The sequence below is a fragment of the Microcebus murinus genome, chromosome 8, assembly GCF_040939455.1.
Source record: "Microcebus murinus isolate Inina chromosome 8, M.murinus_Inina_mat1.0, whole genome shotgun sequence".
NCBI classification, from domain to species: Eukaryota; Metazoa; Chordata; class Mammalia; order Primates; family Cheirogaleidae; genus Microcebus; species Microcebus murinus.
This window is the reverse complement of record NC_134111.1, coordinates 47,447,053-47,461,282: the sequence shown is the minus strand read 5'-3', so window position 1 is coordinate 47,461,282 and position 14,230 is coordinate 47,447,053.

The window sequence follows — 14,230 nt, the reverse complement described above, 5'->3', positions numbered from 1 at the left end:
TTTCCTGAAGAGACTGTGTCCTTTCTCCATTGTGTGTTCTTGGCATTTTTACCAAAAACCAATTGGCTATAGATGTGTGGATTTATTTCTGGGCTATCTATTCTGTTCCATTGGTTTACATGTCTGTTTTCATGCCAGTATCATGCTATTTTGTTTACTATAGCTTTGTCATATATCTTGAAGTCAAGTAGTGTGATGTCTCTAGCTTTGCTCTTTTCCCTCTATATTGGTTTGGCTACTCACGGTCACATGTGTTTCCATAGGAATTTTAGTATTGTTTTTTTCTATTTCTGTGAAGAATGTTATTGGTATTTTTGATAGGGATTACATTGAATCTGTAGATCCCTTTGGGTAGTATGGGTATTTAATGATATTAATTCTTCCAATCCATGAAGATAAATATCTTTCCATTTGTTTGTGTCTTCGATTTCTTTCATTGATGTTTTATAGCTTTCATTGTAGAGATCTTTTGCCTCCATTTAAATTTATTCCTATTTTATTTTTTTGTAGCTATTGTAAATGGGATTTTCTTGATTTCTTTTTCAGATAGCTCACTATTAGTGCATAGAAATATTAGTTATTTTTGTATGCTGATTTTGTATTCTACATCTTTACTGAACATGTATATTATTTTTAACAGTTTTTCAGTAGAGTCTTCAGGGTTTTCTGCATAAGATGATGTCATCTGTAACAGAGACAGTTTGACGTCTTCAGTTCCAATTTGGGCACCTTTTATTTCTTTCTCTTGAATGATTGCTCTGGCTAGGACTTCCAGTATTATGTTGAATAGAAGTGGCCAAAGTAGGCATCTTTGTCTTCTTTCAGATCTTAAAGAAAAAGCTTTGAACTTTTTCCATTCTGTATGATATTAGCGGAGGGTTTGTCATATATGGCCTTTATTGTGTTGAGGTATATTCCTTCTATACGTAATTTTTTGAGAGTTCTTATCATGCAGAGATGCCGAATTTTGTCAAATGCTTTTTCTGCACCTATTGAAAAGATCATATGATTTCTGTTGTTCATTTGGTTAATGTGATTATTATGTTTATTGATTTGCCTTTGCTGAAACATCCTTGCAACCCTGGGATGAATCCCATTTGATCATGGTGAATGATCTTTCAATATGCTATTGAATTCTGTTTGATGGTATTTTGTTGAGGATTTTTGCATCTATGTTCATCAGGGATATTCGCTTATAGTTTCCTTTTTTGTTGTTGCATCCTTGTCTGGTTTTGATGTTAGGGTAATGCTGGCCTTGTAGAATGAGTTCAGAAGTATTCCCTCCTCTTTAATAGTTCTACTTCCCTAGAAGACTCTGGCAGCCTTGCCCCTTTCTCAGGGGTGGGATACGGGGAGGCAGAGAGGAAGCGTTGGGGCCAGAAAGTGGCAGTGGTGCTAGCGTTTGAGTTCAGTGTCAGTGTGTAGGCTACTGATGAGTGCTCAGCAATGGAGTCAGTGTGGGACCAGTTTGCTGACGTGGTTATGGCTGGGTGCTGGCTGAGTACTTTCCAAGCAGGTTTTTCACCTCTGCTGGCCAATCTTTGAACTATCCAATATCCTGGGACTACATTCTTTTTTGTATAATCAAAAAAGATTTTGCTATCCAAAAACCTGACTGATACACCTGGCCTTTATGTGAAATTGTAAATAATCATCTCAAAGTCACTCTAAAACATAGCACGTATTAAAGAAGAAATAAAGAGGAGGCCAAAACTTACTCAAAGATCACCAACAAAAGCTGGTGCAAATACATCACAGAAGCAATCTAAATAGTTGTAGCGCTCTTTTAAAGATGCAGTCAAGTTTTCCCACTGCATTCCATTTGAATTTCTTGGTTCAAGGTGCTGTTGATGCATAAGGATGTTCATCAAATATTGCCTATAGCAGTTCAAAGAAATAGGGGGAAAGTCACCTTGAATTGCCACCAATTAGATTTGCCACATTAAGACAAACTATACTACAGCATCTGTCCTCCCCACACCCCACCAAAGTTAAAGGTGAAAATTCATACACAGTCTCTAGAAAAATGTCAATGACACAATGTTAAGTAAAAAAAAAAAAAAAATCATTGCTGGTTGCAGTGGCTCATGCCTGTAACCCCAGCACTTTGGAAAGCTGAGGTGGGAGGATCGTTTGAGGCCAGGGGGTCAGATCAGCCTGGACAATATAGCAAGACCCCATCTGTATGAAAAATAAAAATAAAAATTAGGCAGCATGGTGGTGTGTACCTGTAGTCCCAGCTACTCAGGAAGCTGAGGCAGGAGGATTGCTTGAGCCTAGGAGTTTGAGCTTGCAATAAGCTGTTATCATGCCACTACACTCCATAATGTGTGACAGAAACTCTATCTCTAAAAAATAAAAATAAATAAATAAAAGTAAATTTGAAAATTTAAAAAATCAAGCTAGAAAAACCAGTAGTCTGAAGGGTGGTAGCCCATTTCTGCAAGCTATGTGTCTGTGAATATATATGTAAATGTGAACGCAGCAGAACTTACTGATGGCTCTCACTGGGAGGTAGGAATAAGGAGGTAATTTTTGTTTTTCAAAAGCTGTATGTAATAGTTTCCTAATGCTGCCATAAAAAAATGCCACAAATTCAGTGGCTTAAAACAGCACACATTGCCTTATGATTCTGGAGGTCAGAAATCTGCTATGAGTCTTACTGGACTAAAATCAAGATGTCATCAGGGCTGTTCCTCCTGGAGGCAGCAGGGAGAATCTGATTCCATGCCTTTTCCAGCCTCTTGTGGCTCTGCAATTCCTACTCTGTCTTCAAAGTGCGTCACTCCAGCCTCTGCTTCCATCATCACCTCTCCTTTTCTGACTTTGATCTTCTCACCTCTCTACTTCAAGAACCCTTGTGAGGACATCAGGCTCACCTGGATAATTCAGGACAATCTCCCCATCTCATGACCCTCCATTTAATCATATCTGCAAGGTCCCTTTTGCTGTGAAAGGTAACATATTCACAAATTCCAGAGATTAGGACATGGCCTTCTTTGGGAGCCCATTATTCTGTCTACCATACTATCTAAAACCAACTTAATATTATTAAGAATTAATTTTTTGTCTACTAGAAGCCCTGGTTCTCAATAGTTTAATAATTTACTTATAGTGTAATTGTAAAGTTTCCACAAAGATTCGACTACAGTACAATGTGTAAGCCAAATACATTAAATGATTAGTTTTTGTTGCTTTTTTTAAAAAACAAAAACAATGTTTATTTCAAACCCAAGAGAATTCTGGGAATAAGTGAATTCATAGTCCTCCATATCTCCTTTCTTTTCACTGCCATGGCTTTTTTCTACTATAGTTACATTTTTTTAATTTGATGAAATATCTTGAAAATATTGGGCAATACAGTTGTGGTTGCTGTTGAACCAATTTTCTCACTTGCTAAAGATAGATTCTATGCTAAGTGTAACTGAGTATATGCCATTTAAGCCCATTAAAAATAAATAACACTGTAGTCCCAGCTACTCGGGAGGCTGAGGCAGGAGGATCACTTGAGTCCAGGAGTTGGAGATTGTAGTGAGCTAAGATGATGCCACTGCACTCCATCCTAGGCAATAGAGTGAGACCTTGTCTCAAATAATAATAATAATCTAAATAAATAAATAACAAAGGTGATACTTCTAATGGCAATTCATCAAATTTTAATATTTGCATTAAAGATACGTGGCTCTTGATGACTTTAAAACTTATCACAAATGATAGATAAAAGAATGATTTCTAGTTCAAGTGTGTCCTGTGTTTGCAAACAAATTCTCGATCAGTGTATTTTTGTTTAATACCTACGAATGTTAATTGTCAGGACGGAAACTTTCCCTCTATTGTAGAAAGATCCTCAGCTTTTATTATTATTGTTTGAAATAATATCAAATCTATGTCTCCTGATTTATAAAATTTACTTGACAGAGAAATACTCTGTGATGTAAGCCACAGAGACAGAGATGGTACCTCCAAGAATGAATGTGATTAGCAGGCCTGGGAAATTACCCAGGCGGAAAAAAAAAAAAGACAACATAGCATTTGTTTGTCAACCACCTTAAAAACAAATGACAGCAGCAATTTCTCTTATTCCTTTACTAGCCCAACATGAATTCATGCTCATTAGAGGGTTGAGTGTGCAATGCCTTGCAGGTGCTCTTTTGTAATATGGGAATATTAATTAAGTCTTCATACAATATCCAGTCACTAATTACTATCTAGCTCCACTGGTTCCTATCTCAGAGTCTATGTGTTACTGTTTTTCCCTGCTCAGCCAGCCTCCTTTGCTTGCCAGTGTTTTGCATTAGCCTTCGCCTTGTGTGTTTACAGCCATTTTTTTCTCATGTAGATTATTTTTCAGCCTTTACAGAACTTCAGCAGCATTATGGGTATTATTTTGACTCTATTGAAATTCTGTTGCAAAATTCCCCCTTCACCTCCTCCCACCGCCTACTCTTTTCATGTTGTTCCCAATGACATCTTGCCAACACTCCAGTTTCCAAGGAAACTTTATGAAGACACTTTTGTGAACTACTATATAATCTTGGCAGAAATAATCATAATGTTAGTGGATGGTTCTGCTTATCTTAGGAAGAAACACGGGAATGGTTTGATCCACAGGAAAGAATGTAATTGTGCAAAAGTTTTCTAATTGGAACATTTTTCTTCCAATGGTACAGCAGTTACAGATGGCAAATATATAAAGAGGCATAATTCTTTGAAGATTATTGCTTCATGGTTTAGGGTAACCCTGTGCACTCTGGGCAACAGACCAAGTGAAATGATTTTAGGGCTTTGAAAAGCAACTTGGCCCCAAATATTTCTCTGACCCTGGTTTAGGAGCACTGCTCCTTAAAGGCTTCCGGGTAAGGATGCTGTTTTAGGATCAGTAGCACATCTAATGGGATTAGGTAAACCTATTACCATTCATGGTAACCTTATAAAGAGCAGATCATAAAGGAATGGGAATTCGTGGCTGGTTATTTTTTTTATGGAAAGGACCTGTTGGGAGAAGTGGTAGAGAAAAGTCCAGAAAATGCCTGAGGGGCAGCACAGTGCAAGTAGATATTTGGAAGTTCAAAGTTTATTAAAGGAAAAGGGAGGTAGGAAAGTTTTAATGAATGCTGCACAGTTTTCCATATAAATATATTTATTCATCATTATTTTACAAAGGTTTTATTAAATATTTATCTGCTTATGGTCCAATTAAGTCATTTGGTTTCAGCTCTGTACAACAGCAGTTTTCACATTGTTATTTTAGTGGCTAAAATCTTTTCAAATAAAAGTTACATGGTTTCCCAGTGTGCAAAGCAGATGAAAACAGCTCGTCTGATGCAGGAAGGCTGGAATATCAGAGGATTGTTCTTCCCACCGCACCTGCCTTCTCCTTTGTGCCCCAACAATCCCTGAGGCAGCTTTCTGATGAAGGGCTATTAAAGTAACAAACACTTTTTGAAATGATTCAATTTATTCAATAGATTCGTTATTGGTTTCACCATTTGGAGAAGAAAAATCACTCTTCATTAAAAGCGGCCAGCGAGAAATTGCTGATACCCCCACTTCATTAATTTATTCCCTCGACAAATATTTATAGCCTACTATGTGCCAGACACTTGACACACTCTGGAGATACAAAGGTGACCAACTAGACATGGTCCCTGCCATGTGGAATTTACATCCTAATTAAGAGTCAGCTGTGTGTGACTGCACGCACCCTTTCATCATTTGCCCAAGGTGTTCTCCCTGTATCCAATCACACTTTGCTCAAAGCATATTTTTCCACAGATAATATTCTTAGATGTGTCTTATAACGACTTGCTTCAAACAATTATCTAGATAGGGGCTAAGACAGCAATTGAGAACCTCATTTGCAATATGTTGAAAGATTGCCAAAGCATGACTCGATCTCAAAAGACATTATTATTCTATGGTCAATATGTTCACAATTAAAAGGAATTTTCCATTTATCCTGCTTAATGTTTCTCAATCCCTTCCATCTATGAAGTTCTTTGGGACATTTAAAATTCACTCTCTGAACAAATTCAAATAATCTCAACAGATCATTTCTTTTAAGCCTTTCTCTTCTGTCACCAGCAGACCATAGAAAGATGGAGACCCAGTTTCCATGCACTGTGGCCTCAGGAAGCTATGCCAGGGAGGCACGCTGCCCGTCATTGCACCCTCTGCGTGTGCTCCCCAGGGTCTGCCCTTCCAGACGCCACCCCTATCTACAGCTGCCAGAGACAATATTTTATATCACACCATTCCTTCCTCTTCTTCATGTACTCTCCAAAGTGCTACAGGTAACATCTTTTCTTTTTAAAATATTCCTAAATTTGGTTTTGATAAATATAAAATCTTGTGACGAGACAAAGCCAGAAAATCAATGGCATAATAACCACGTACTAACACTAGTTTATAGCTAGTTTTTCACAATTAATTTGATCTTCACGCCACTGTAGGAAAGCATTATAATAGATCCCACCTGATGGACGGAGAAATGGAGCTCCAGAGATGTGCAACAAATAGGTAAAGGCCACCGTCAGAAAAGATTTGGGCCTAAACTCAAAGGCTGGTTTTCTGATACTCTAAACTGAATCGAATTGGCACCCACTGCCTGTGTTTCTGGGTATTTGGGACCATGCCAGACCTCAGGCCTCCATATTTTCCCACTTTTACACTCCTGAGACTGCTCATCAGAAAGGAATTTTAATTTTGGTCCCCTAAAGAGTCAGGTAGGGTGACAAGAGTAATGAGAATCCCTCCGTAAGAGAGTAAAGACAGCATGGGCGGTTCACACGGCTGGCCTGCTGGATTGAACTGCAGCCTGGCACTGCCACTCATGTCGCCTGGGCGAGGACACGCCCTGACTCCACTCCTCTCCTTCACCACCTTGCAGCTGCACAGGCCTTTGCTCTGTCCCTCCGGCACGCGGAGCTCTTTCCCTCCTCAGGGGCTTCACGTTGCTGCGTCCTCGGCCGGACAGCACCTTCTTCCGGCTACTCATTCCCATTACTCCTGCCTCATTCAGACGCCAGCTCTTCGGGGAGCCCCTTCTGCCCACTCTGTAGAGCCCACCCCGGTACCCCCTGCCCTGGTTACTCTCTGTCCCGTGTGCTCACATAGCTGTGCAAACCATCACCGCCACCCATCTCCAACTCTTCATCTTACAAAACTGAAACTCTGTACCCACTGAACAACGACTCCTCACTCTTCCCTCCTCCCAGGCCCTGGCACCCTCCATTCTACTATCTGTCTCTATGAACCTGACAACTCTTGGTACCTTATATAAGTGGAATCATACAGTACTTGTCTTTTTGTGACCGGCTTATTTCCCTTAGCATAATGTCCTCAAGGTTCACATGTTGTAGCATGCATCAGAATTCCCTTCCTTTGTAAGGCCAAGTAGTATTTCGTTGTATGTGTATTTTATTTATCCATTCATCCTCCAAGGGCAACTCGGGTTGCTTCTACCTTTGGCGATTATGAATAATAGAGAGAGGTGGTGCTGAAATTTGTGGGCAGCAATGAGCCTTCTGAAATAAAATGTGTCAAGAGAGAAGAGCAATAATCCAAGCACTGGGCTCTGCCAGTGCCCACGGACATCAGGAAGGGAAAGAGAAATTGTTGAAGAAACAGGAATAATCCTTATCATCATTAACAAAGGAAATTTTGGCATGAGCACCGTGGCAATGTTTCTTCGTTTAAGAACCTCTAAGTTCATTCTGAATCACATGAGATTTCATCTTCAATAGTTCCAGTAACTTATTTCCTCTGAAACCAAATGCTTTTCTAGAAAATTGGCCTGTAAAAATTTATAACTCTAAGACGATTGCTCCCACGGTTTGCCAGTGAGGAACAAGACAGAACCATGTGTCCCCTCCACAAATACTGTTCTTAAGGTGGTCCTTAAGAACCGGGTACTTGCCATACTTCCATTATTCCTTTCAGCCCCTCCTTTCTTCTTCAATCTATTTTAATATAAATATGAACTTTGTATTCTGACTTAGCTACTCTTTTATTTCTTATTTTTTTGTTTGTTTGTTTGTTTTTTAACTCACAGAGGAACACTGATACTAACTACTCTTTTCTAAACCTAAACCAGTGGTTGCCCTATCTTCTGCATGACTCTTCCTGAATCCTCAATTAACTTTTTGTTGGTTTGCCTGTAAAAGCTATTTGTAGTTTTTTTCTTAAGAGCACTATCCACAGTGACCTGTTTATATCTTAGAATAAAATCTCTGAGTTTTCAAACTTCTCTTTCTCCTCTGCTTTCCTATTTCCTTCAGCCCCAAATACGCAATACTGCCTTCCGAAAAGCAGGCAAATCTCTCATGAGACAGCTTCTAATAATGCAAGAAGTGATCTTTTGCCCTAAAAGAATAATGGAAATCCTGGTTCTTTTGCTGTTTTACAGTGAAATTGCACCCTTGGCTTTCTATTTAGGGCTCACCAAGTCTCAATGCTATATTGTTCTTTGAGGGAGAGGTAGAAGGTAATTCTGAATCCTAGCAAGCCCACAGGCACATATTAGGCTTACAAACTCAAGTTTCGGAATCTATACACCTATAAAATATAAGTTCATGACATACAGAGAAAAGAATAATAGCAAGTAAGAAGCTCAATTATTCTCAAGAAAATACAGCAAGGGGAGAGTTTTAAAAAATATCAAGGTTTTATATGTGTCTATACCAGCTTATTTCTATCCATCCTGCATTTATTGACTACTATGTGCTAGGTGCTTGGCTTAATGTAGAGATAGATACGTTTTTAGAGAATATAGATATTAGAGAAAATGAGCCTGATCTTTTCACAGAGAAAAGCCAATATGGCACTATTGCTGTTACAAAGTCCCAAAGAGAGAGAACTGTCAACTGGGACGGGGAATAAAAAGGGAAATCTAGGTCAGAAAAATCAATCTAATGGAAGAAGGATGTCAAGAAGGTACAAACCCCTGTGTGAAATTCAGAAGGACACAGTAGGGAGGTTGTAGTTAGTAACAGAGGGCTGGAAAGTTGTACTTCTGCGGAAGTGCCATTTTACCCACAGGTGAGCACCCAGTGTATCCTTGGCTTAGCGTATTGACAATGTCTCCTTTGTTAGGGTAGGGAGAACAATGAGGAAAACAGCCATGCTGGATGGCGTGCTTCTGGCCAACCTGAAAGACTGGCGAGCAGTAGGAAAGAGACAGGGGTCTTGAGAGAAAATGGCCCCACCACATAATGTAAGGAAGCAGGAGGAGTTTTGAGTGGCTAGATATTTCCCTGGTGTTTTTGCAAGAATTAACAGGAGGATATCTAACCCTGCAATTTCCTAGTAACAGTTCAAGATCAGTCCTGTGAATTCTCTCACTAACAGGCACCCCGAGGGAGTTCTGTTTTGCACAACTTCTGAGAAGAACTCAACAGACAGAAAAGAGATGTAAATCTTTCTCTTTCAAAATTGCCTTTGAGAATCTGCTTTTTACAGTCTGAAAAGCTCCTGAGGGAACAGCAGGGTGCAAGCTTCAGGCCTCAGCCATACCTCCAGGGCAGAGTTACATCTCCTGCCATAATCTGATAACCCCAACAATCCCTTCTCCAAGGAAAGCTGGGGGAGGCAACTCTTGGACTTCGACATCCTGCAGCAGTTTCAGTTTCTGCTATCAGCTGCCACCAAGAAAAAAGAAAGGAGAGGATACAGCAGTACCCCGTAAATTTGGCTATAGCCATAAACCTTCTTCACCCTGAATTGTGGGGACACAATTCAATCCATAGCATTGTCTTTCTTTCTTTCTTTCTTTCTTTCTTTCTTTCTTTCTTTCTTTCTGTCTTTCTGTCTTTCTGTCTTTCTGTCTTTCTGTCTTTCTGTCTTTCTTTCTGTCTTTCTTTCGCGATTGTTGCCCAGGCTGGAGTGCAGTGGCACATCATAGCTCACTGCAGCCTCTAGCTTCTGGGCTCAAGCAATCCTCCCACTGCAGCCTCCTGAGTAGCTGGGACTACAGGCATGTGCCTTACCACCACAGCTCTATAATTTCTTTTCATTCTTTGTAGAGACTGGGTCTCCTTATGTTGCCAGGCTGGTCTCAAATTCCTGGCCTCTAGCAAACCTCCCATCTCTGCTTCCAAAAATGCTGTGATTACAGTTGTAAACCACTGGGCTGGGCCAGCATTATCTTTCTTGTAAATAAAAATATCAACTAACCTTCAAGTCAGAACTACCCTGATTCCTCAATTACAATCATACTTGGTTACAAATACAGGAGTTTGGCAAAAATCAACAAAAGTATTCTATCAAAATAAATCAGCTATGTTGAATTTATATAAAGAGTATTACATATTATTATTTGTAAATTGTGCTATAAATCCTTTATATTAGTAAAACTTACAATAAGTTTATGTATGTACATATGTACATTTTTTTCCAGAGACCTTGTTGTTAAACATTGACACCCCCAAAAAACACCAGGCTGAGGCCAGTAAAAGTGACAGATGAAGACAGAGCCTGAGGGACAGACAGTATTTGACCCCTGGGACCCAGCAGTGTTTGTAATTGCCAGATCCACCCTTGTGCTTTCCAGTTACATGAGCCAGCACACTCCTTTCACTGCAGTTGCTTAAGGCTAATTTTTATTGGATTTCTGTCAGTTGCTTCCAAGAATCTTGACTTAATACTGTGTATCATAGATAAGTTCAGGGAACAAAAAAATGTTTTTAAGTGCTGAGAAAGAAGTTTCTGCAGTCTGAAGATCCAGCCCCCACTTTAAAAATCAGATCAAACTCTAATTAGATGGGGTGAGCAAGCTGTATTCTGCAACTGGGTTTTGCATTGCTAGCTCTCTGCTTCTCTTGCTGCCCTGAAGTCTCACTCTCCCTGGAGTCTGGTAGGCTCCATTTCTGAGCCCTGATTCCCCCATTTACCCAGTTCTGTAAATGAGTCTTGTACTTGATCAACTTGCCTGGTGCCAGTACCTTTAGGGCTAACCTCAAGTTTTCTTATCAGATGTTCCAGCATGTAGTATCTGCACATGAGGCCCAGCTGCTGGAAGACAGTATTCCCTGTGCTGCCAGCTGCCCTTTAGCCCCTGAAGCCTGTCTGATCCTGATTTCTGGTACCAGCGCTCCTGCGGGGATGGGCTCCACCGGCTGGCTAGGATGTGAATTGCTGCTCTCAACAACTTGTCCAATCTATAATGTGGCTCCCAGAACACAGGGTTCTGCCTGCCACACGAGATCCCTTCCCAGAGCCAGCTGCTCAGTGGGGCCCTCTCAACTGGCTTCCCCCTCCCCGACACCTCCCAATGAGGACCTTCCTTGCAGAGCAGTCTCCTCCCAGGCCCCTGCTCCTGCCAGTCAAGCCAGGCCCTGACAAATCCCTTTGCAAAAATTCAACGCCTGGTGTTGTCTTATGCAGAAAACAGAATCAAATGCTGCAGTTTAGAAACTGTTTACATGACTGCTTTTCAACTTAGACTTCAGGGTTCTACTTGAATACTGAGGAACATAGTTTGGCCTGTGAAAATGAAATTTTAGTATCCTTTAAATTTGTCATTAAAAAACAAATTAATTCTGGGTAAGGAGTTGACATGTACTTAGGAAATTCTATAAATTAAAGCTAAAGATGGTCTCCAGTTGCCTATTTGAAACTTCTCTTTCTTTTCCCCTACCCAGGCCCTTGCCCTCCACCTGTCCTTTTGAAATGTGAAGCATTAATCTAAACACTCAAACACAACAACAACATAATACTCAATTCCCAAACCCACAAGACAAGAACCTGATGTACCTTTCGCCTTTGTTAGTATGTTCCTTGGCACAGTGAGTGCAGATGCTGCCCACAACCCATTAAATTGCATTTTGCTTTTTACTTGAATAAAATTTATGTAAACATGCTTATTACATTTAAGTGGTTATAATTTGTCAACCTCAGAAGCCTGGACTGATGAGTGGAGAAGATTGAACGTGAGCTAATTTACTCCGTTCCACTGAAGGGAAAGCAGGAGATGAGGCCAAATGGGACTAGTTAACAATCTCAGCCTGCGTGGAAGTTTTCTCAGATGCTACAGAAAAAAAAAAAAAAAAACAGATTTAAAAAGAGATACTGAAGGGGAAAACAATCTTCTACAGGTAAGACCCATTCAAGATCCACAAATATAATAATATATTTACTACAATCAAGAGTTACTCTTTCAGGTCACAGCAAGGCTTCCATCCAATTTCCCTGCAGTGATGGGATTTCTCTTAGTTGTTCCCTGGCGCAGCTGTGCTACAACTTTTTTGTACTGCAACTCACTCTATGGAAGACATGTAAATATGTGCCATTCCACACCAAGCCCAGATTTTAATGAATCAAAAATGATTTTAGTGTGTGCAGACATAAAGCACTGCAATTATTTGTAATGGTCAGAGCTATTAAGTGTAGATCAGCAATGTATAGACAAGACTGGCAGTTACATGTAATTCTTGATGCATTAACAATAATGCCACATCTTTTTCTCCCACTCAGGAAAGCATTATGGATTTTAGATGATTGAGAGTTACATGCTTTTGGGGAGTAAACTTGAATTCACTCAAATGCATTATTTTAAGTAATAGATGTGTAAGCTTGGGAACTCTAGCTCCTATTAGTTATACATCACTGTGACACGCCTTATAAATAGTTGAGAATCATGGTTTTGGGACATGAATCATCAAATAACAAGATGGAAAGGAAAAGGGAAAAGGAAGAGAAGCCGTTTTGTAGGAAATGGAAAGCAGTAGGGAAAAAATATAGGGGTGAAGTGGAAAAGAAGAATTTGGAAGGAGATGTAGAGGGTTAGAGTTACACATCCTTTGCCTCTATTCAGCAGCTGTGGTTTGAAAACAAGGGAAGCAAACTGACTTTGTCCTTTATCTAGTGGAGACACACATCTTGGTATGGGATGAGAAGATGGCCTGGGTTGAGGCCAGTAAGTCCCAGAACTTCTTGTGAATATAAAAAGAAAGAAGGAGGGAAGATATACCTTCGACAGCCATTCTGAGTAGCAAAAATGCCTTCCTAAACCTACTGAAAAAAAAAAGTTAGGATTCACCATTTTAGTATCAAATATGCTCACTCATTTTAAGCTTCTACATTTTCTAAAAATTCCTCTTTCAAAGCAGGGCATCTAATTTGAAAGATTTGCACAACATACTTTTAACCATAATATAATATTAAGTGATTTGGTAGGAATTACAACATTAGAACAGGGGTAAATGTCAGAATACTGGCAGCAAACAGCTGGCATGCTCAAAGGGGTAATTAGTGAAAGTTTAACAAGGGGATTATTTACAGAGGTGGGAGCAGCGTCAAGAGAAAAAAGCCAGGGAGGCTGAAGAGCCCCGGGATCAGTAGCACTTGGCAGCCACCATCACCATCCTGAGGCCAGAGGGGACCAAGGGAGGAGAATTGAGTGGCAGGCTGAGCGGAGCTGCAGAGCTGCGGGAGGGAGGGTGGCTCCTGGCGGGAGCTGTGGCTGGGGGCAGAGGAAGGCAACCTCCAGCCAAGCACAGCCAGGCAAGGGGGCCTGGTGGGTGGCAGAAGGATTCAGCATCTTGTGGGTGTTTCCTACTGGGAATGCCGTCAGAAGCTGGAGAAAAGAGAACCTGATTGAAGAAGTCCATGGACATCAGCCTTCCCAGGCCCAAAACAGGATGGAGAAGACAGAGAGTGGATCTGAAGAGGTGGTTGGGGAATAACTTGTGCAGAATTTCTACACAGCCTTCTTTGGCCTCTGCCTGCCTCTTCATCGCTCTGTAGTCACTGACGGTGCAAGTGGATGAGAGGAATGGGCCAGCTTATTCTGTCTGCATTTTGCAATGCTCTCCGTTTTGATTTAGGAAACATTTCCTCTAGTGAAGGGAGAAAAAAAATCACACTCAAAACAAAGATATCAGTAGGTTCAAGAGGCAACCTAAGTAGTCTGAATCAAAATTTGGTGTCTTGTTCCTAGAGCATAAAAGTGGTCTAGACGTAGGAACAGAATTTGGTTCCTGCAGACAGAAGCCATAGAGATCAACAAGTTGCTCTTAACTACTTCCACCTCACTTAATTGCAAGAGGCTCCACTATCTGCAGGGCTCAAGAGAAGGGATGTACTTACAACTTGGACAGGGCTTTCTTTGTTCATCAACTTGGAAAAGGCTTAGTGTAAAGATTCTTATTCTAGTGAAGTTCAAAATGTCAAAGAACAACTCAGCTTGAAATTAACTAGCCCCTTTGAAACCAGGTGGAAATTGAAAAAGAAA